Source organism: Triticum dicoccoides, chromosome 3B (genome assembly GCF_002162155.2).
Source record: "Triticum dicoccoides isolate Atlit2015 ecotype Zavitan chromosome 3B, WEW_v2.0, whole genome shotgun sequence".
In the NCBI taxonomy this organism is placed as follows: Eukaryota; Viridiplantae; Streptophyta; class Magnoliopsida; order Poales; family Poaceae; genus Triticum; species Triticum dicoccoides.
Window position 1 is genome coordinate 91946753 of NC_041385.1, and position 24924 is coordinate 91971676.

Below are 24924 nucleotides of genomic sequence, written 5' to 3' on the forward strand. Positions count from 1 at the left end.
GATTTTCTTCTTTGCCGATCTCGATTGTGGTTTTTCATCTAAGTATGTGGTGATTAATGATGCAAAATTTTATTAGCTTCGATGCCATGCTATACATAGTGGGTTAAATAACTTGTGTTTCTTATACTAAAAAGTAATTCAGAATTTGTTTATGTTTCAATTAGAGCCCTGATGCAGACAAGGATTGTGTGGTTGTACATGTCACCCGCTATGAGGCGGATGACCTGAATATACGCAATGGGAAAACAGAGTTCTTAGGCTATTGGATCCTGGAAGCCATTTGCGGTTATACCAATGAAGAGTTGTATTCCAGCCTCACTGTTGTCAGGCGTGTTGTCCAGGGTGTACTGAAGCACAAGAAGTTCAAAGCTACTCCTTCATTTGTGAGGCATACTGTTCTTGTCAAGCTTACGCAGGAAGATGATGTGGCATGCCTCCACAAACAAGTTTATAAGTGGCAAGGCCACAAGGTTGTCTTCATGAAGGTTCACAGGATTGAGCTGCTGCAGGACATCCTCGATGATGTTCATGGCAAGGTCCGTCTTGTGTCCAACCCAAATTTGATCGAGGCATGAAATAGTTGCCCCGGCTAGTGTTTAATAGTAGTTTGGATTGTGTCTAATTATCCGAACCTTACCTATTATCGACCCCTCTGGGGCTAGTACTCCGTTTGAATCTGTCTATGGGAACTACTGCTACTTTTGTGTGCCCGTGAATCATGTGAGAACCATCATAACTGTTGCCGAAACAGTTGCGTCCTCACTAGTTTTTTCATGAATATGGCATGGTAAGACATAAGTTGTCACGGTTTATCATACGAGCAGTGTTTTTTTTGATGAAATAGAGCACTCGCTCGAGAACTGTGCGCCGACGTATACATAAGTACTTGTAAACACTGTTGGTGCGACCCCACTTGTAAGCAGTTGTGCAAAACACGGCACATTGGCTCAGCTCGCTTGAACACTAGGCTATCGACCAGCTAACAATCAACAATCTGCTGTCTGACATGTAAGCAACTATGTATCTTGTTACAGTGGTTCATGCAGTTAACTGAGGCCACAATGTAAATTCCAAACATTCACACGCTAGTCCAACGCTCATGTGGAACACTCACATTAAACTCGTCTTCTTAAAAAACTTGAAAAGCATAAGTTAAGCAATTTTATACATCTCAATGATTCATAGAACATAACAAACATATACTAGTTCACAGCAAAAGACAAAGTTGTGAGAAGGTTTGCAAATCAGGAAAAAACAAGCAAGGCTTCTCTGAGCAAAGGGCCTCCCGGTAGGCTTAAATTTCCTGGAGTTCACTCTGGTTTTTTCTTGTTGCCACCATCCAGGGTTAGGGTCTCTCATTCCAGAATAACCAATTATATTTGTTATCTCAGCTGGAATGCTGAACTGAACCATGCAGTGTACTAACCAGGTGAAATTATTGTGCATTCCACTAAATTTAAGCACCCCTATTTGCAGAAATAAGCAGACCACAACGCCTCTTGTCCGCGCACCTATCCAAAAAAACCGCCATGCAGCCGTGCCAGCTAGTCCTCGGTCCATGGATTTACTGGTAGAAAGTGCATTCCGGACTAGGATGCAGTTGTTTTCGCTCGTCCCTGCACCGCAATCAGGAAGTAAAACGTACGAATCAACTTCTTTTAGATTGCATTGGTCATTCTACCTTAGTTACTACCAATGTAGGAATACCTTGAAGACTGGAGGTTGGACGACGGCAACGAGGGATAGCCATAACATTTTGTGCAGTTCTACTAAAACCGAGGTGTGCGCTTTTGATTGCGCGGATAGAAACAATACAGAGACATACATCCCAAAACGATATGGAGACAGACATCCCTGTTTGCGCAAATACAAAATACGGTTATTTAAACAGTGACAGATATTTACAGTGGCATATGATTAACAGCAGCATCTATTGTGTTATAATTGGCACTAGATTGACAGTATGAAGAGTCCTTAAGTAAGTAGCATCACATCACATCAACAATGCCACTAGATTAACATGCAGAACAATAGCATTAGTATTACTGTCATGAGAGTAGAACATGGTCAGTAAATGTGCAATCAAATTTGTGCAGTTCCACTGGGATGAAGCAATGTTAGCGGTGTGAGAGTTAAGTGTAACTGCAAAAACACAATTCATGGGAAATAAAGCAAGACAGAAGCACTTCATAAAATGGTGGTGGCATAGCTTCAATTTATCGACGGCACTAGACCATTACTTATAGTGACATTAGGTGGCATTGCTTAATGCTTCATGTGATTTTACATTAACGGTAGCGATATGGGCGTAGGGACAGCAGGAGCATAAAGTGGTGAGGCAGATGTGGCTGCCGAGTGCGGCAAACACTCAGGTAGTGTGTCTGCATTTGTCCCATTTTTTATCTCCTCAGCGACATTTTCCTATGTGAGCACAGGAAATCTAGACCTCCTCATTCTCATTTGCGTTGTCCCCCAACACCCGTCACTTTCTTTCCTTTTTCAACCAAGAGATAGGTCCACTTCCCCCCACCCTTCGCCATCCACCATGCTTTCTTTGTCTTTTCAACCAAGAGACCGGTTGGGTAGCCAGTATCTACTACTTTCCCCCATTTCCTCTTAGAACCAAGTCCTAGATTCATGCTACAGCTTTCCCACTTTCTTCCCTGTTTGAAACAACTCTTAGAGTCGACTGTATGAACTAGCTTTACCTCTAATAATAGTAAAAGTCTAGGTGGCTTTGTAACAGCGGACGGAAGTAGAAAAAGATCCACACAAAGGGAGCTGAGGCAGTAGAGCAAGGCAGGTTTCGAAGGAATATATACCTGAGGGTCGTTGGCATGTGGCAAAGACGGCGTCGGGAGGCTGCATCTTGGCCACAATACCACAGGAAGGAAGAAGGGGTCGAAGGCCCTCCCGAGCCGGCGCTCTCTCAGAGAGAATGGCACAGCCTCCGATCAGGACACGCCGGCAGCTGTTGGTCTCCTCCCTCGCCGCTGACGACAGCGTGAACGATGCACCTACACGCCTGCCCCGGTCGAGGTTGTCCGGCCGGATTTGTGACCAGCCGTGAACTGAGAGAGAGAGTGTGGCCACCTATGTCTTGCTTAGATCTGAAGATCATGAGAGATTGAACGAGAGGAACCCTAGTAAAGCAAGCGCTAAGGCTCCTTCTTATATATATATATATATATATATATATAGTGGAGTGATTTTGCTGTACCGGCTTCAAAAAAATGCGCTCCTACGTGTACCAGTGACTAGGTGTGAGAGAACTAGTGCGTGTGTGCACCCTTCTCTTCGTGAGAGTACAATATACTATGCCCAAAGAACGTTCGCCGCAAGAGTAATAGTATAAGTGTGTGACATGTGAGCTAAAATAAAATGTGTGTGACGTCTTTTGTTTTGTAGAAGTTCTGAGGGTAGGGTGTGAAGAGCACATATGTGCGTGACATCTACCTGCAGATAGATGGTGGGTGCGACGTGCGAGTCTGCGAGAGGACTCGGGAGAGTCGTGACTCGTGAGGGTGCGTGTGCATGAGAGAGAGGGGGCACATATCAATGCAATGCATGTGTTCATAAATCATTATCCGACAAACATTCGCCACAAGCCTTTTCCCGACGAACACCGTAAGAACCGTTAGATCGGCATCCGACAGTGTCAGTTTTGCCATGTCATTTAATAGAACAACCTCTCCTCCTACACACAAATCTTCCACGTGAGTGTTAGCAACTGCCGTATGCTCCCTCCGTTCCGAAATGTAGTGCATATAGATTTATTGAAATTTCAAACCTCGCAAACTTTTACCGACTTTTCGTGTACCAAATTGCACATATAGAATACCCGGTATATGTCATTTCATTCATATTCGAGAGGTAACTATAAAGATGGGGGGGAGTCTACAAAGAAAGACCATCGTATCACCCGCAGCAATTTCAACCATCCTTTGGTGAAGAGGAATATCATAGGAACTCTATATGATATGATTTTTATAGGATTTTTTCCTTTAAAGACAATTGGTTAATAGGAATAGATTCATATACTCCACATTTCAAAGGAAATAAACATGATATCATTTCTATAGCTTTAGAGCCACTTGGTTCATATGAATGGATTCCTATACTCCCTTAATTTCAAAGGAAAATAAACATTAGCGTATATTCAATAGAAAAGTTCCTATGATATGAACCAAATTACATCTCTTTTCTAATCCCTCCTCATAGGAATTGAGATACATGTCATCTCTAGATTCAATAGAAAAGTTCCTATGATGTGAACCAAATGACATCTCTTTTCCAATCCCTACTCATAGGAATTGAGATGCTCCATGTCATCTCTTTCCCTACAACTTCCATGTATACATCTTCTATTCCTAAATAGACAGTACAACCCACTAGTAGCTTTTTTCCAAAACATGCAACTATGGCACAAGAACTATATAGTGTGCCAATAACTTTGAAAGATGGTCGCTGGATGAAGCTAATCCGATAGTGCAGAGATGGCAAATCCGAGCACTATTGGCCGTTGGATATCATCAACATTCCACCAGATCTTCCACATGTACAATTTAGAAGACTGCATGGTTGAACTTAAGCATAATGCACAAACCTCAAAACACAAGCACTTCTCCTTTGTTCTAGAATCTTCTGTATCATAATTGATTTTTTTCTCTAAATGAATTGCCATTATTTGTTTTTTACTTTATGCTTTACAATGCAAAACCCCATGAATCTTAACATTTTTATAAAACTAACTGATTTTGAATGAGATGAACTATAAGAACTAAACGAACATCTACATCATGCATATATGACTCAAAGCTTTACATGAAATAGTGTGTATTTATTCATAATTTGGTTTCGAAATCTCATGCATTCAAAGCATCATTGCCTTTCGGTCGAACCTACGTCCACATTTTTTTGTACTTACTATATCTCCACTGGTCTCCGAACCCAAAATGTTGCCTCATTCCCGTAAAACCAAGCGGCCCACACATGCATCGACTCAAACCCGTTTACTATGACGTGGCCCCGCACGCCGTAGTACTCCTACAAACCCTACCGCCACACTCATCATCGGTTTTCTTCAAGAGGACGAGGGAGAAGCCAATTTGTAGTGGAGGCGCTTTCAAAAAAAGGATCTGTAGTGGAGACCCCTACCCTAGGGTGCCCTAGGTAGCTGCTGCACGCATCATTGTTTTCTCTTTTCTTTATGCTCTTGTGCCCTAGAGTGAAATGATGGTTGCTTCATCCATCCAGCTTAATGCGGGAAAGGTGGGGCTTTGTGATTTGACCCCTCATCTCTCATTTTCTACTACTGCGACGCTACGACCGCTGCTCCGAACTGTAATTTGGTGCATCGCACATGGAACAAGACGGTGGATGAGCCACATGTCGGCCAAAGGGGTCCTGTTAAGTGTGTCGCCATTTCGTGTGCGGATTGACCCTGCTTGAGTTGCTACGCCAACACGACAGGAGCAGCCTACCACTTGGTTTTGCTCCTTGGTGAATCCCAACTATATTGATCTAAAAAGATACGTGCTGAACTACCCTCTCCGTCTCAGTTTTTTTATTTTTAGGCGTCTCGTTTATAGGGTGTGCACATAGTTCTAGGTCATCCATTTGACTAACTAGATATCAGTTACTATGTCACAAAAAGTATATCATTGGATTCTTAAGCGGATGTAGTTGTATTTAAAAGTCGAGGGCGGGGCTTTTCCTGCGTGGTAGGCGGGGCGGTTCCGCCTAGTCGGATCGACAGAGACGCGAGAAGATGAGGGAGTAGGCTGTTGCAAATATAGGCCTGTGTGATTTGACAGTGAGTTACTGCTGGACAGGTGGGGCCCCATGATTTGACTTGCCATTATCATTTTAACTGTGGCGCTACGACCGGTGTGAGTCTCTCGATTCCTGACCACCTCCATATAGGTGCCTCTCCTAATGCTCCACCATGTAGTTGAGGCTGGCTCTTGCATGAGAGCCCACTTCTCCACTTTTTCCTTGCCTCTTTCCTCCACATATGCAAAAATGCCATGTAAAGCGGGCTTATAGCCCACTATTATATTACTTACTTGCTCTACAGGTGCTAAGCTTGCCACATAGGCATAAAGTCTGATGTGGCAAGTTTGGTGACCCAAGGAAGAAACGGTGCTAAGCGCGTGTACCTAGGTGAAAAGACAATTTTGAGTCTATAGCTAATTAAATGAAGCAAACTTAGCAACAAAAAACTAATAAGCACACCATTTCATTGGAAGAGGTCACTCCTTGCCAAATGCAATAAATACTACTCCCTCTGTCCCATAATATAACAACGTTGTTGGCACTACACTAGTGTCAAAAACGTTCTAATATTATGGGACGAAGGGAGTACAAAGAAAGAGATAGAGAGAAGTAAAATAAATAAATACACTTACAGCCAACCTTATAGCTAACCTTGTTGTAATATGAGGGACTAAGTGATGACTATGTATGACATGCCAACATCAGATAGCCTAACGCACCATGTTAAATCTCCAAGGGCGCGACCGTGCGAGAGACGCGATGGTCATGGTAGGCGCGACCATGATACGGGCTGCTGGCAGCCCTTGGATCTGATATCAAACGGTCGCATGCTAAGTTGCTGAAAATTTGCAGAATAACCCTCCAAGATAGGATATTCACCCATAGGTCTAGAATCACGCCATGCAACCATTCGATCTCAGATCCAAGGGCTCTCAGAAGCTCGTATCATGGGAGAATGTAAAGCCACTACCCTGCCGTTCGCATGCTGGCAGTTCACTCCTACTCGTCCATGCACGTGCTTTAATATTACGGTGGTTCGCTCCTAGTCGTCTCGTCCTTTCACATTACGGCAGTTCCACTAATCCTAACCCTCCTCCCAAATCGATGGCGTCCCAAATCTCCATGATCGGCGGTGAGTACAAGGTTAGAACCATTATTGGTGATGAGTTCAACGTCATCTAAACCCATTCTTCCGCGATGGTGAAAGGATGCCTTTCTCGCTTCAGACGCATGTTCGAAAACTCACATGGTGGGTCGGTGGGCTAGATGTTGAGTACACCATAGTCCTGGGACGAGAGAAGGATCTAAAGGACAAAGAGAGGAAGAAGCCCACCGTGATCCAAGTTTGTGTGCATGACTTATGCTTGGTCTACCACATATGCCATGCCGACGTTGAATGCCTGGATTTTAAGAAATTCCTCGAGAGCAACCTAGTCAAATTCGTTACTATAGAGTTTACGAACAACAAAGAAGTCCTAGGTCGGATAGGCCTCGTTGTAGGCAACCCCTTCGACCTCCAGAAGAATCGGCTGCTGCCCTCCGGTGGCCAGCCTTCAATGCTGACCCTGGCAGGAGCCATGGTTCATCCTTTGTACGGTAAACTGGAGAAACCTCATTACACGTTTCATCGTCATGGATGGCAGCGGAATGTACTAGATATAGACCACATCCACTACACCGCAATGGATGGCTACCTTTGTTTCAATATCTACAAGGGTTGGATGAAGAGTAAGAGCCAAGTGTGCGGTTCAAGCAAAGAAGTATCAACCAAGAGGAAGATGGACAAGGACGAAGTCGAGGACGTGGACGAGGACTCCGAGTGAGTAAGGTGTCAGTATCGTTGCTCATGGTGGTTCTAATGCGGTGTCTACTGGATTAGTTGCATAGTTTAATTTCAGGTGTGCCTAGTTTAATTTGAGGGGTGTGTTGTGTTGAGCCCCAGCAGAACTATGTTATGTTTCTTCTTGTTACTTTAACTCCTCAGTATGTACATACTACTACTATTACTTTAATATAATTTAGCACCCCAATTAAGCACGTACTAGCTTTTCTAATAGTACTATATGCATAATTTGGCGACGAGCGCTCTCTATATGTACCACCTTTTTTTAATTTCAATTTTTGCTCCATGGCGCAATCCATTGATACTACTACTGTACAAAAGTATATATTTTTTAAAAGGCTAGAGTACTGTTCATCACATATATAGCCAGTTAAATTCTCAACCTAGAACGACGTGCATGCCATGTAAACCGATACGGAGGAAGTATGGTAAAAATGAGGTGATTTTACCGAGCGATCGGTGGGGGAGCATGGCCTGTCATGCGGTCCCACGTGTCATGACGTACCAAGGAGATGCGCGTGTCCCTCTTGAGGCAGAAGCAATACTACGTGGTTTGAGATGATGGCGAACCGAAGTGTGAAATAATGGTTGCTTCGTCCGTCTGTGAAGGTGCGGCATTGTGATTTGATGTCTCATTGCTCATTACTACTACTGGGCGGGTACGAGTGGGGTGCGTCCCCCCTGCTGTTCTGCACTGTTATTTGGTGCTTGACACGTCGACCTGGATGCTATATGTCCCACATGTCAGCGACAGGAAGTACATAATTCATGAAAGGGAGCGTCGACAGAGGAGTATACTACAGAATTCATGAAAGGGAGCGACTTAGTTTTGGAAAAATCTGTTTTTACGGAGTACATACCCACTAGGGTTTATAGGGCTCATCTAAAAACATTTGTTTTTCCGTTTGATAAGTCTCAATTCTACTACTAGTAGTAGTACCATTACATGTTGGATTTCAAGGTGCATTAGATCACCCGATGCAAGCAGCGTCAAGAGGAAACTCACCAATGCATGTAGAAGTTCATGGAAATTTAGGCTGGCCATAGTGGGGGTAACATAACCAGTAACATGCACTTGGGACTAGCAAACATGCTTATGTGGCACACAATTAAAGAAGAGAGAGAGGGTTAGAGTAACACAGGTAGATACCGTATCATGTTAAATGATATGCTACTTTGTGTCATGCATGGCAATAAATATGGTCATCTATGATTCTACTTTATGTTACTATGCACTATGGAGGTAGTATCATATACTAGTATCATATGCATGATACTAGTATATGATACTCCCCACTATGAGTAGCCTTAGTGGTCATTCATGCATTTGTTCTAATTAATGCCTCGGTAAACATAACTTCTTGAGAAAAATGAGTGTACTATTTACTTGTGCAAACTACGGAATTAATTCGACCACTCACCGTCTACCTTGGTTGGAGAGATTTTGAAATTGAGCCATAAACTGGAAAGGAGGGAGTAATAACTTTTGTCTCGATTACTATTTGTGGCCTTGTATAGATGCAAAATGTATTTTTTATAGTGGCCTTGTATAAGTAAATGGAGGGAGTACTAAAGGACATATATATTCCAAACAATATGATAATCTCTCTAACCAAGGTACGTAGCAGGGACGAGGAGTGAATGGAGGGAGTAGTAAAATTTTCTTCTCATCCTACGAGCCACTGCGCGCGTGGGCGAGGGAGCGGGCATAAGGCGTACAGTAGTAGTAGTAGTAGTAGTAGTAGTAGTACTCATAAGCAAGCTTCACCTCATCCTGCGAGCCACCGCACCCGTGGGCAGGGAGATGGCGTACTAAGCAAGCTTCTCTTCATTCTGCGAGTTGACGGGACACATGAAAAGTACTCCAGTGTATAGAGCCTTGCCTCTAAGGTAGGCCCCACATGATTTGCCTCTTTTTTAACATAACACGTCAATTCGCAAATTTTTTGTTCAACCGTGGTAGACGACCCTCCCTCCACCAAGTGGACAACCAGTACACGTGTCAAATTACAACGTGGGCTGCCTTTTCATACAGAATGAGCTCCACCATGTACCCGCGCCTGGTGTGGTTGGGAAAGAGACGGGATTACGTGCGCCGTGTGTGCACCTCTTCTCTTCGTGCACGTCCCCCACCTACGTGGGTGTGTGTGAGAGAGATACAAACCTAGACATAATGCGCCGTCCATCCCCATGCCTCCGCCCAGTCCGACCACCAGTCACCACCACGCCCCACTCCTCCTCACCTTATCTCTCATCTTTCTCCCTCCATTTTTATATACAAGGGGCCACTATCAAAATTACAATTTGCAGATATACAAGGCCACTAACACTAATCGATGCAATACTAATGGTGTTTGCCTCGTGGTACTAGCAAAGGAGGACATTAATTATCCCTTGCATGCATGCAGGAGTTTTTAAAAAATGCATCTTGATGTTCCGTGCAATGCACGGGCATCTTGCTAGTCCATGAAAACAACACATGGCAAAATTCCACGACGAACAAGGGATTTAAATCTATTGGGAGGGGTTGTTTGGATCTTGCCCGGGGTAGCCAAAATATTGGCGACCCTTTTGTCCACCGGTACCTTTGCCACCGATGAACGAGGAATGGCTCGGGTGCTCATGCATCCTCCAGCGCGCACGTTGGAGATGAGCTCGCACGAGCTATGTTTTTTTTGTCCCACAACACCGCCCGAGCCGCCCACAGACCAACCGTCGACCCGCAAATTACGCCATCCAACCATAGCCGCACACATTATGACAGCAACTCAACCAACTGGACAAAATTCATGCAAACACGTAGACAAACTGATATTTCATATAAAAAACAACGGGAATCATATAAAATACCGGATTTTCATACAAACATGACGGATTTCATTACATTCAAATGAACTACGCGGTGCTAGTTCTGGACAGCATAGGTATATAACACCTGGCCTAAATGGTCGCCCGCTGATTAATTTGTGTTCCTCATGTCCGGCAGCACGATCATCGGACTGCCGGGAGCCCCGGAGGTATATGCTTCAGTGCAAAGGAAGGATCGCTTCCCCACTACCCAACTGATATCATTGGCTGATGCCGAAGATGATGGTGGCCGGCACCGGTTCGAGTTCATCACCGGCCACTACTTCGCCATGGCCGGCACCGGCTCGAGTTCATCCTAACATTCCCCTCTTCCCTGGAGCCCATGCGGGGTCGACGAAGGTCCTCTCAACAAAAGGATCCGGCAAGACACCTGTTGTGTACACCGGCGTCGCCTCCGCAGTGGCCTTCACGGGACCCAAGCGATGGCGGCCTCCCGTGTTCTACTTCTCCTCGATGATGGCGGCGGATGCGAAGGCGCTGGCCACTAACTCGTCGCTCTCCGTGCACCCGGCTTCTGTCGCTGCTTGCATTGCACGGCCGCCGACATGGGAGTCTTGGCCACAGAAACAGGAGACGCAGTACGAGGCGGCAGCATGGACGGCAGCAACGACGCCCGTGCGCCGCTCCTCGTCGAGCTGGCCTGGAGCGGCGAGTTGCTGAACCGCGCATCGGCTTGGGGAGGCAACTGGCTCCGTCGGGCGAGGGGAGGGAGGTGGATCAGCAAGCTGCATAGCTCGTATCCGGTGGGCTACCCAGCCGGCTTGGATGCGGAATAACTACTCTTCGTAAGCCATTGTAAGAGTGGACAAAATGGTGAAGGAGGAGATAGGGGAGTGGCGGAGGTATGCGATTCTTGGCCGGCGTTTGGCCTCATTTAAATAGGAGATTAAATAGACGACGGGCGGGAGGAGCTCGGCCGGCGTTGCGTTTAATGCCGGCCCGGTCATGAACGGACGTGTGTCCAGAGTGGGTTTCTCGGCTTCCACACGGGCGGGTTTCATGGAGGCGTTTGAATGCGGCAAGGAGGCGTGTTCAGCCGGGCGTGCAGTGATTGGCGCCCTCGACTCTAACTTAGGACACCACGCCATTCTTCCACTGATGTGTGGGCTCTTCGGGTACCTGACCTGCATGTTAGTGACCCAACGCAGGCAGCACACAGCAGAGGAACCTTTGGTGGGCCAGGGCGGTCAGAAGCGGGCATTTCATAAACCGATGATTGTTCATTGAGTGTGATGTCATCTTTTTCATGTAGATAAGCCTACTATGTTGATAGCCCGTTCGATACGTTGTGATTCATAAACACCGCTGCAAACATCAATGTTCTGCTTATCACAGATAAGATTGATTAATACCCGTAACAATCCATGTCCTTAACAAAGGGTGCATGCACGTATAGGTTGAGCGTGTGTCTTGCGTCGTGTGCTGTGTGCATGCAGGCGTGTGAGTGTTGCATGCGTCAAGGGTACATTTCAGTGTTGCATGCATGGGTGCGTACGTGCGTGTGTTCGTGAGTGCATGTGTACGTGTCAGTGTTGCACGCCTGCATGCGTGCGTGTGTATGTTATGTGTACATGTCAGTGTTGCATGCCTGCATGCGTGCGTGTCTTGCCTGCGTGCATGTGTACGTGCGGGGTGAGGCTACACGTCAGTCAACTGACTGTTTCATCTCTAGTCATTAGATTTTCCAGCCATTGGGTACGGAATCAAGGGCCTCCAGTTTATCATCAAACTCCACCCCCTGAGCCGCCAGCCACCACCAGCCCCCGCCGCCACACTGCCCCGCCCTCCCCGAAACCACTCCCCAGCGCCAGTCTGCTGCCGCACCGGCCATCCCTCTAGCCCCCCCTACGCCGAGCTTTTTCTCCGGCAATCCCCACCCCACCGCCCAATCAACGCCCCCAACCGCCAGCGACTGCCAACCAGAGGTCTCGCGACTTCGAATACCCACCGACCACTAATTTATTACCATTTCTGTCCTTCATATACACGCTGATGTGTGGGCCCTATGGTAATGTGCGCTGCTGAATGTGGACCATTTGACTGGTCAGTTGATCATGTTATCAACAAATTACAGAGCTGTATAGTGAGCCAGTGACCGTATGATCACCCTAAAATGTACTCCTATTTTATTAACATAGTACAGACTCAAACTACCATTTCTTTCTTTCATATACGGGCTGACAGGTAGGCCCTATGGTTACGCGCCCCGATGGTGCAACACTAGTTGCGCCGCGTGGAACGTTTAGCTGGTCAATTGATTGCGTCATCAACAAAATACGGAGTTGTACGGGTGAGCCAGTGACCGTATAATCATGACATGTATTTGTTTAACACGGTACAGACGCAAGGGCTCATATATATGCGCAAGCACTCACCGCTATAAGCCCACACACGCGGACCCTACCCCTATGAGCACCTTCGAGAGAGTGGGCCAGCATATCTGATCTTGAGATTTTATGAAGTCACCATAGGTGCCTCATAGTCGATTGGAACGTCTCCTCCCACTGAACGCACATCGCCGGAAAATACTGAAATTAACACAAGATAAATGCGAGCACCGGGACTTTAACCTTGGTGGGCTCAAGAAACCACTGTCCTCCTAACCATCCAACCACATGTTGGTTAGCATGGCAAAATGTATGTGGTGACCGTGATGGGCTTATTCTAAAGTCCAGTGACCATATCGTGCTTTCGCTTCAAATACAATGAACGTAAGTGTCGTCAACAAAATACAGAGCATGCATCGAATGCAAAGTCCGTCAGTGTCATCAACAAAATATGGAGACGTATCGTGAGCTAGATACCGTTGTACTATTGTATATGCTTATTTTCTTAGTGGCCGATTGCGTGTGTTGTGTGGTGGTCACATCATTTCTAGTTGTGGTGGGTCAACATGAAGACTCATGGGTCGGTTCCATCCTGCACCACATATAGGTTAGACCGAGACGCGTTATACGAAGACCCATGTGGAGGACTCGGCATACAACACGAAGCTACCAGAGTCACGTAGGACTCTATCCCCACTGGTGATAAGCCGACTATATATGATTTGTAACCCTAGGCCCCGGTATGTTATAGAAGCTTGGGGACTAGTTCGTCGATAGTATACACACACGCACAATGCATGGTATTCACGTGTACTTTGTACACACCCCTATCACTAATATATAGTACCAGGAGTAGGCTCTTTCTTCAACTGCAAGGGTCCGAACTAGGGTAAAACTTTGCCTCGTATTACCATCCAGCCTAACAATCAGGGATATCCTACCGAATGATATGATGAAATCATATCTTCCAACTACTAAGAGAGAGGTGTGTCTGGGGGGGGGGGGGCAATGTGTGCGAGAGAGGCCTAAATATAATGTGCGTGCGGGAGACACGTAGGCACATATATGTGCGTATAGAGGGCTAGTAGAGACCGTGGGTGTGTATATGAATGTGAGAGAAATAGTGTTTTCCAACTAAGATTAGTGAAAAGGGTGGTACATAGTAGCCAGAAAGAGAGAGCGGGAGAGAGAGAGAGAAACAGAGAGAGCATGTGCGTGAGACACCCCGACACCCTGAGAGAGATTGTGAGCATTTGTGAAAGAGAAATGTTGATGCATATAAAGTGTGTGCACTTATGCGTTAGATAGAGAGAGATATAACGCATTTGTGAGAATGGGCCGAGGCATAGTAAATCTACATTTAAAAGGCAGTTATACGCATTAAATTAAAATAGAAATGGCATTATTATTTTTGGATGAGATCATGAATTGTGCAAATTGCGTATGGACGAAAATCGGTCTATCAGACACCCATACTCTATTGAATTATAGCATGTGCATGTGTTTATTTCATATTATCGATCCATAGAGTGAGAGCAGTTTGAAATACAGGCAATGGATGCTTTTGTAATTCATATATAAACATTAATTAGTGCACTCCATGTTGTTAGTGTGAAGCACTTTATACATTTGTCACTTGCACGGATACATTCCAAATTGCTAGCTACGAAATAGAGTACATGTCAAATTCAACATAAAGGGGGTTTCGAAGATTCGAATTCATAGGAAGTGCATTCATCTATTTGAACCCGAGATAATGGCATTTGTAAATCAGATGTAAAAGGGGGCATCAATCTTTGTTGTGAGTTTGAACATGCTATATATATTCATACGCATATCTAACTTTTTTTTGCAACCAAGGAGATTATATCTGGAACCATGCATGAACTGAGGTAAGTTGCATATTTTTTAATATATACTCGTGTACAGTGTATATTCAGATGTACCCCCTCCATTCCAAAATAATCATAGCTTTAGGATTTTCAAGAGTAAATATTTATGAAGTTTGACAAATCCTGAAAGTTCAATTCAAGAGAACCGAAAACATTAATGCTTCTGCTCCCAAATATTGAACAAAGCGCCAAATAGGCCTGTGGTCACCCGAAACCACGCGAGACTAATGTTTGGTGGCAGGAAATTATTGTCCTTACTCTGGCCCGTGTAGCCTATCGGCCCAATGTCCAAAGGTCTAAACCGGGGTAGGTTTGTAACTTCACCAAGACGCTAGTCTCAACCTCCTCCGATAAGCATTCATACGCCATGGGCGCCTAAACACCCATGCACTCGGCCGAAATCTATCCCGTCCACATTTGGGACACCTGAGATTGCTGTCCTACCCCCAACCCGCAATATGTCCAAAATTTTAGATGGGAGCAAAGTTTGTAACTTTCCCCAAATTTCAAACAAGCGCGTCTCAAACCGAAACATTGTTCCCCATTAGTTCCCCGCCTCCCTTTGTTTCCCCATTCATACTTCGTGGGTGCCAAAACGCCCTCTCCACCAGCAACAAAACCCCAGCCTCCTCCGTCCTCCAACCCATAGCGGCCAATCCACCACCGCCCTCCTCCATCACACCGGAGCTAGTACCCCGACATCGTCGTCCAACGCAACGGCAACCGCAACACCCTCAAGGACTTAGCAGCTGAAGCCGAGGCAGAGCTGCATCCACAACACCGACGCCGACGTGCGCCATACCAGAACAACTCCGACCACGACATCCTCCGCCTCACTGCTGCCGCTCCACTGTTGCAACCGTCCACCGCACCGGAGTTGTTCCTCGCCGCTGACAGACGACCACCGCACCAAACTCAACAACTTGGCCATGGGTTCATCCAAGGCTCCATCGTCCTCCACAACTTCTCGTTTCCAGCGAACCACAAGAAGATCGTTGGAAAAACAGAAGGAGGACACAACACTGCCAACAGAGAGAGGTACTCCTCTTCCCTTATTTGTGCAAGTAATACACCCCTGCTCACACCGTATTCATCCCACGAAAGAAACCAGTTGAGCACTTCTTAGTGCATCTTCTTCGTGATACTAAATGCACAAGGTTTCCTCCCTTTACTATTTCACCTTTGCTAGAGGTCAGTAGCCCGCCTGGATTTCAATTCAGGGTCAATCGAACCGCAATTAAAAGAAGTAGCACCCACTTAGGCGCGCAGAGCACCTAGTCCGCCTGTTCCCGGGGGAAGCGGCGCATCGGTGTCTATCATAGGGGTGTGGGGTGCAGGAGCTGCTTGCGCCCGATCTGGAGGTTGGCGGGGCTTGAATGGATGGCCGGGGGGCGGTGCCAAGCACGACAGTACGGTGAGGTCGAGGGGAGGGCATAGGCAGGGGAGGAATACTGGGCCGGTGGTCGCTGGCATTTCGAGGAAGATCGTCAATGACTGGCTGGAGGTAGATGAAGGCGATCTGTTCGTTCTTTGTACATCGGACGATGCAGAAAAAATGGACTTACCTATTTGTTTTCAGTCGACTGTTATTTTCATAGAATCCTGTAGTAATTTAGTGTGTCATGCATGTTGTAGAGCTATCATATGTATCCCATCATTTATTTCTCACCGACCTACTATCTGCTACCTTTACACTATACTAATTGTGCACACACTTCACCCATACTCACACTATTGTTTTTTATGCATGGGTATTTTAGATTCTGACACAGTGTTGATGAATGCAGAAAAGAAAAGACAGAAGTCGCTCTAGTGTAATTCAAATATAAGCACTAAGCGTTTCAGTGCTCTAATGGGTGCAGTGTCAGTAGTTGGAGACAGTAAACATAGCTCTGTAGTTGATTATCTCAATTGCCACACACAACCATCCCAGGTTCTTGCTTTAACTTTGCGCTGTCAAATGTGGTTGCATGTTGCATATGGTGTCTAGCTTGTATTGCTTCCAATTTGGTTAAATTGCATCTGCTTACTTTACACATTATACCTTTGATAATGACATGGCTTCCTGTTTTTGATACATACTACATATGTCTATTAACCATGTTCATACATCAAACTAATGCTCTTTTGTATCCCTCGTCAATCACTTATGATGAGATAGTCACCCGAGTGGGTTACTGTGAGACGCCCTACTTGTTTAAAGAGTGCAGTGTCATCCTCCCCACATGATTCTCAAGAAACAGCAAGGCTAAATGAAGATAGTCAAGGTAGCTCTCTAGTTGATCACCTCAATTCCCCCACACCACCATCCCAGGTGCTTGCTCTTACTTGGTAGTGTGATATGTGGTTGCATGTTGCATATGGTGTCTACCCTGTAATGCCTCTAATTAGGGTAAATTGCATCTTCTTAGTTAACACATTATACATGTGAATATGGCATGCCTTCCTGTTTTTGGTACATACTACGTCTTTCTATTAACCATGTTCTTATATCAAACTACTTTTCTTGTGTATCCCTCATCAATCACTTCTGACGATACACCTTCAAGTTGACAGTGTAATATTGGTTGCATCTTGCATATCATTTCAAACATGTATTGCCTCTAATTTGTTGAAGTGCCACTTATAATGAGACACATCTAACTTGGTAGAGTGATTTTGGTTGGATCTTTCATATGGTGTCTAGATTGCATTGCTTCCAATTTGTTGAAATGCCTTCTGCTTAGTGTTTTTCATACATATTCCATCCTCCAACAATGTGGTTGCCATACATAAAAATTGTGTTCGTCAGTATCATGCATCAATGAATTTGGAAGTGCGAATTTCATTCCTTTTTCTTGTGTGTTTACTTGACAAGGCAAAATCTGAAAGGACGAAGGCACGGAATGATGGTGGTCCTCTGGAGCAACCAAAATAGATGATCTCTGTAGATTCTCCTGCTACTCGTACTTCAGTGCTAGTTCGAAATCTCATCTTCCCTACTCCACAACCCAAGGTGCTTGCTCTAACATGGCAGCATGATATCTGGTTGCATGTTGCATATGGAGCCTAGCTTGTATTGCTCCTAATTTGTTAAATTGCATCTCACTAGCTTACACATTATACATGTGAATATGACACGCCTTCCTGTTTTTCGTACATACTACATCTACCTATCACACCATGTTCTTACATCAAACTACTGTTCGTGTGTATCCTGCATCTATTGCTTATGATGAGACAGTCACGCGCGTGGGTTAATATGAGACGAACTACTCTTATAAAGAATGCAATTTCATCCTCTCCACATGATTCTCAAGAAACATCAAGCCTAAATGAAGATATTGAACATAGCTTTGTACTTGAAGACCGCACTTCCCCTACACCACCATCACATGTGCTTGCTCTAACTTCGAAGTGTGATATGTGGTTGCATGTTGCATACAGTGTCTAGCTTGTAATGCTTCTAATTAGGGTAAATTGCATCTGCTTAGTTTACACACTATGCCTGTGAATATGACATGCCTTCCTATTTTTGGTACACACTACATCTATGTGTTAACATTGTTCTTACATTAAACTACCTCTCTTCTGTATCCTGCATCAATCACTTACGATGAGTCACCTTTATTCGTTGCATATTGCATATTATTTCTAGCCTATTGTCATGTATTGCTTCTAATTTGGTCAAATACATTTGTTAGGGCACCCTTTTAATTTGGCAGAGTGATATTGGTTTCATCTTTCATATGGTTTCTGGCTTGCATTGATTCTAACAAGTTCAAGCACCTTGTGCTTAGTTTACACTTTATACATCATACATGTCAATATGTCACGCCGTCCTGTTTTTCATACATATTCCATCCTCCTATCATGCGGCTGCCTTACATGAAAGTAGTGTTCGTCAGTATCATGCATCAATGAGTTCTGAAGAGAAAATTTTATTCCTTTTTCTTGTGTGTTTGACTTGACAAGGCAAAATCAAGAAAGAGGAAGGAAAAGAGTAAGGAAGGCGATGAAGGTGGTCCTCTGCAGCAATGTAAACGGAGCATTTGTACCCATTCTCCTTGTACTGATAGTGCATTACAAGGTCTAAGTCTTCGCTCCCCTACTCCACCATCCAAGGTGCTTGCTCTAACTTGTTAGTGTGATATTTGGTTGCATGTTGCATATGGTGTCTAGCTTGTATTGCTCCTAATTAGTGTAAACTGCATCTGCTTAGCTTACACATGATACATGTGAATATGACACGCTTTCCTGTTTTTGGTACATACTATATCTGTCTATCACACCATGTTCTTACATGAAACTACTCTTCTTGTGTATCCTGCATTAGTCACTTATGATGGGACACCTTTAAGTTGGCAGTGTGATATTGGTTTGTGTCTTGAATATGATTTCTAGCATGTATTGCTTCTAGTTTGATGAACGTCACCTATGATGAGACAGTTTTAACTTGGCAGAGTGATATTGATTGCACCTTCCATATGGTGTCTAGTTTGCAGTGCTTCTAATTTGTTGAAGTGCCTTCTGCTTAGTTACCACATCATAGGTGTGAATATGTCAAGCCGTCCATTTTTTCGTACATATTCCATCCTCGTATCATGACTTTGCCTTTCATCAGAGTAGTGTTCGTCGGTATCCTGCATGAATGAGTTCTGAAGAGAGAATTATATTCCTTTTACTTGTCGGTATGACCTCAGAATGCAAAATCAATAAAGCTGAAGGAAATTGGCAAGGCATTGGATGATGGTGGTCCTTCCGAGCAACTGAAACGGAGGTTCTCTACAGATTCTACTCCGCCATCCTCCCAACAAGATTCACAAGACAACGCGAGGCTAGACAGTCAACGTAGCTGTGTAGATGATGAGCACATCTCCCCTACTCCACCATCCCAGGTGCTTGCTCTAACTTCTCACTATTATATGTGGTTGCATGTTGCATATGATGTCTATCTTGTATTGCTTCTAACTTTGTTGAATTTCATCTGCTTAATTTACACATAATGCCTGTGAATATGACATGTGTTCCTGTTTCTACATCAGACTATTGTTCTTGCATATCCCGCATCAGTCACTTATGATAAGGCACCTTTAAGTCGCCACTGTGATATTGGTTGTGTCTTGCATATGATTTCTATTACGTACTGCTTCTAATTTGTTGAAACGCCATATAGTTTGAACTTGGCAGAGTGATATTGGTTGCATGTTTCATATGGTGTCTAGCTTGCAGTGCTTCTAATTTGTTGAAATGCCTTCTCCTTAGTTACCACATCATAGGTGTGAATATGTCACGCCATCCTGTTTTTCATACATATTCCATCCTCGCATCATGTGTTTGCCTTTCATCCGCGTAGTGCTCATCAGTATCATGCATGAATGAGTTCTGAAGAGCGAATTTTTTTCCTTTTTCTTATTGGTTTGACTTCACAATGCAAAATCACTATAGCTGAAGGAAATTATTCCGGCAGTGGATGATGGTGGTCCTTCAGAGCAACTCAAACAGGGGGTCTCTACAGATTCTACTCCGCCATCCTCCCAACAAGATTCGCAAGACAACACAAGGCTGGACAGTCAACGTAGCTGTGTAGATGATGAGCACATCCCCCTACTCCACCATCACAGGTGCTTGCTCTAACTTGGCACTATTATATGTGGTTGCATGTTGCATATGATGTCTAGCTTGTATTGCTTCTAACTTGAATTGCACTGCTTACTTTACACATAATGCCTGTGAATATGACATGTGTTCCTGTTTCTAGAACATACGTGTACATGATGAGCACATCTCCCCTACTCCACCACAACAGGTGCTTCCTCTTACTTGGAACTGTTATATGTGGTTGCGCTTTCCATATGATGTCTAGTTTTTATTGCTTCTCATTATGTTGAGTTGCATCTGCGTAGCTTACAACTTATACCTGCAACGATCACTTACCCATAAGACACATTTAACTTGGGACTATGATGTAGGTTGCATCTTGCATTGTCTTCTAGCTTGTACTGCTTCTAATTTCTTGAAATGGCACTTATGATGAGACACTTTTTACCTGATAGAGTGATATTGGTTGCATGTTCATATGGTGCCTAGCTTTCATTTCTTCTAATTTTGTTGAAATGCCTTCCGCTTACTATTTTTTCATACATATTCCATCCTCCTAGCATACATGTGAATATGAAACACTGTCTTTTTTGTATATATTCCATCCTCCTATCCTGCGCTTGCCTTACATCAAAGTAGTGTTTGTTTGTATCATGCATCAACTAGTTATGCAGAGCTAATTTTATTCATGTTCTTGTGGTTTTGACTTCATAAGGCAATATCAGAAAATAGGAAGGAAAAGAGTAAGTTAGGGGATGTTGGTGGTCCTCCGCACCAACGCAAACAGAGACTCTCTAGATTTGCCAGTGCTACTGCTAATGAAGTTGAAGTCCCAAGTCTACATGATGAGTTCATCTCCCATACTCCACCATCGCAAGTGCTTGCTCTAAGTTGACAGTGTGATAATTGGTTTTATGTTGCATATGTTGTCTAGCCTGTATTTCTTCTATTTTGATTAGATTGCACCTGCTGAGTTTATACGTTATACATGTGCATATGACATGGCTTTCAGTGTCTAGAATACACTGTATCTATCTATCATACCATGTCCTTACATCAAAGTACTACTGTTGTGTATCCTGCATCAGTCACTCATGATTGGATGCTCTTAACATGGTAGTTTGATAGTGGTTGCATCTTGCATTGATTTCTATGTTGTACTGCTTCTAATTTTTCGAATTGCCAGTTATGACAAGAAACTTTTAACTTGGCAGAGTAATGTTGGTTGCATCTTTCATATGGTGTCTAGCTTGCATTACTTCTATTTTCTTGAAAATCCTTCTGCTTAGTTTGCACATCGTAGCTGTGAGTATGTCATGCAGTCCTATTTTTCTTACATATTCCATCCTCGTATTGTTGTCTTACATCAAAGTATTGCTTGTCTGTATCATGTATCAATGAGTTCTGAAGAGCGATTTTATTCTTTTGTGTTGTGGGTATGGCTTGACATGGCAAAGTCAAAAAAGAGCAAGGAAAATAATACAGTAGGGAGTGGTGTTACTCGTCGGGTGAAATGGAAAAAGATCTGTCGTCGAGATTCTGCTGGTACTTATAGTGCAGTAGAAGGTCCAAGTCCACCGGCTAAATCTACAAATACAGTATCACCTGCTCCACCAGCTGCAGCATCCGCTTCAACTGTACCAGCATCTCAATGAGTTACTCGTTTGGTTGCTCTGGAATTGGCCAGTTCCCAAGCTGCCTTCACACCTAACACTACTTCCGAAGCACTGCTGACACAACAGGACTTGGCAAGATCAGATGAACCTCATGAGCATCAACACCAAGACGGTACCTGACCGAGTCAAGTTGCAGTTGCATGCTCCTTTATATGTACTCTCACAGTTTGATGTACACTAACACTTTCCATATTCGTTGTTGAACTAGTACCACGGCGCAAGCGGAAACAGACATCAGGGATAATGCTTGACAGATTAACAAAATCTAAAGGAGGAAGAATGGAGATCCATTTTCAGGCAAGTTTAAAAAGGCCACGTGATGCTACAGATTCAGCCAAGTTAGTATCAGAGGCAGCCGTTGCCGTTAGGTGTCATGCACGTATCCTCCCAACGTGGATCCAGTACAGGAATGAGAAAGACAATACCTAGTTTAACACCTTCCTTGACCATTTATCCGTAAGTAATGTTATTCATCACAATTAGTAATATTGTCTTGCTCTGTCCCATACTTTCTAGCTTCCACCTAATAAGACTCACATTCGTTTTTCAACAGATGAGGTTCAAGTTGGATCCAAAAGATGATGCAACTAAACAAGCATGCAGTCATGTTTTTCAGTCTGCTCTGCAACAGTATCGGTACCACCTTAGAAAATCTCACTTTGAAGGCAAGGCTAATAATGAAATCGCCCAAACATCTCCAGTGGAATATATTACAGATGAAGACTGGACAGCCCTCGTTAAACACTGGTCTGATCCAAAGTATCAGGTAGGCTATATATATTTGATCAGACCACATATTGAACTTGTATTTGTGTATGTGCCTTACAAGTGTATCTTCTTCTAGGCTAACTGTTTGAAGAACAAAACCAACCGTTCTAAAGTGAAATTTGAATAGACAACAGGATCTCATAGCTATATTGCACATTGTGATGCTCTTGTAAACAGCTGCTACTTCCTTCTTCTTTTTGTGCCATATTATCGTATCTATGTTGACTTGTTCCAAATACAGAGGAAAGCCCGTGCGGACCAAAAAGAACCTGAACCGAATGCAATGCAAATCTTCAGGGATTGCCACACCAGCAAGATGAAGGGCATGAGCACACCAGTTCAAGCCGTTGTTGTAATTCCTTACTCCTCCTGACATTGAACTGATTGGTACTATGATGTGTTCATTTAACTACTTGGTTTGCAGCCAATGTCAGTTACTCTGTTCACTTTTATACACAGTTGTCTTAACGTATCATTTCACCTTACATGGCATGTTTGTTTTATATCTGTTTGCCCATGATATGAATGATATCATACTATGTTCATCCTACTTTAAACCATGTCTCTTTATCCTTAGATGTCAACGAATGTGAGGAAATAGACAATACAGTAGGCATGCTACATGGACATATGTTCCAAAAGTGATTTTATTATGTAGTTGGCACTACAATACATGCTAATGTATTACAGTAGTTCACCAAAATAAGTTATGTATAAACGTTTAACCTACTTTGGTTGTTTTTGTCTCATTAGTAACTTATCTGGTACACTAATCTACAAGTTCAAACTTTCAGGAAGCTATGGAACAAATGATTGAACAGCCACAATCACCTAAAGGTGATGAGGCTACCATAGGCACAATGTCACCTCTTCCTGCAGTGCGTCAGTATCTCTCCACTAACAGTGCAAAAAGCACCTTCCTACGTAATTCTGGGCTGGTTGTCAAGGTAACCTTGTCCAAATCGTCTATTGAACAAAATCTTCCTGCTAGACGGAGTGATATATCTGTGCTCCAGGCACAAGTCCAATCCCTAATGGATGTCGTTTCAGAAACAAGAATAGTGGTTGACAAATGTCGTCAAGATATGAATGGTTTTCAAACCAGACTATCAGACATTCGCTTCGTTGTTCAAGAGCAATGGCGGAAAAAAGGTGAAGATCGTGCTGCTCCATCAGATTCTACTGCCTGAAACATTAGCACTCAGGTCAAATGATATGTGCTTCTATACATCTGATGGTGCTTTTATCTGGAAGGACTGTGAACTTTATGCCAACAGGCCTTTTGTTGTATGGTTGGAATTTATTTTGTTGTGACATAGCATTTATGATGTTGCCACAGGCTGCAGTAATTACAATGCTATTTTTGTATAGTGTAGGTTTATCTTAGTAATGTATTTAGCTGAAAGCTTCGTAGGAGCCCAACATGCCAACATTATTCGGGCCCATTCCAATTGGGCTCAAAATGATTACGGGCCGAAATTGGCATGTAGCCCACTAAAAATATCTGGGCCTAAATCTGCATAAGCTTTCGTATTTTTCTGGTAGGCATGTGCCCATAGTGGGCCTTTAACAAGCCTAAACATAATTTGGGCCCTCAGTAAAAATAGGTCGTTTACAGGTGTAAATATCTCAAGCCCATAAAAAACATGGGCCTTTAACAGACCAAAAGTGAGATTGGGCCCTGATTGTGCCAAATAACCCACTGGTCTTAGCAGGACGAAGTGGTGGCCCATTTACGATGCAGATCTTTGATAGGCCAAAATTCGGATGGGCCGTAAATGCGCCGACCTAATACATGGGCCTTTAACAGGCCAGAACTTCGGTCGGGCTAGATTATCGTCATTTTTGTATGGGCCGTTAATGGGCCCGATATGACGTTGGGCCACATATGGCCCATGGTTTTCGTCCGGCATTAACAGGCCGAAAATGACAATGGGTCGAAAGTGGGCCAAATCTATAGTGGGCCTCTGACAGGCCGAACGTCAGACATGGCCGAATATGACCCAAATCCTTCACGGTCGTTTATGGGCAGAAAGTTTTGATGGCCTCTAAATGGGCCCAAATGAAGCAGGACCTTTAACAGGCTAGAAATACACTGGGCCGTAATTCAGCCCAATTACTTAGCGGACTGTTAACAGGCCAGAAGTGACCATGGGCCGCGTTGATGACAAGTTTAGGATAGGCCGTTGACA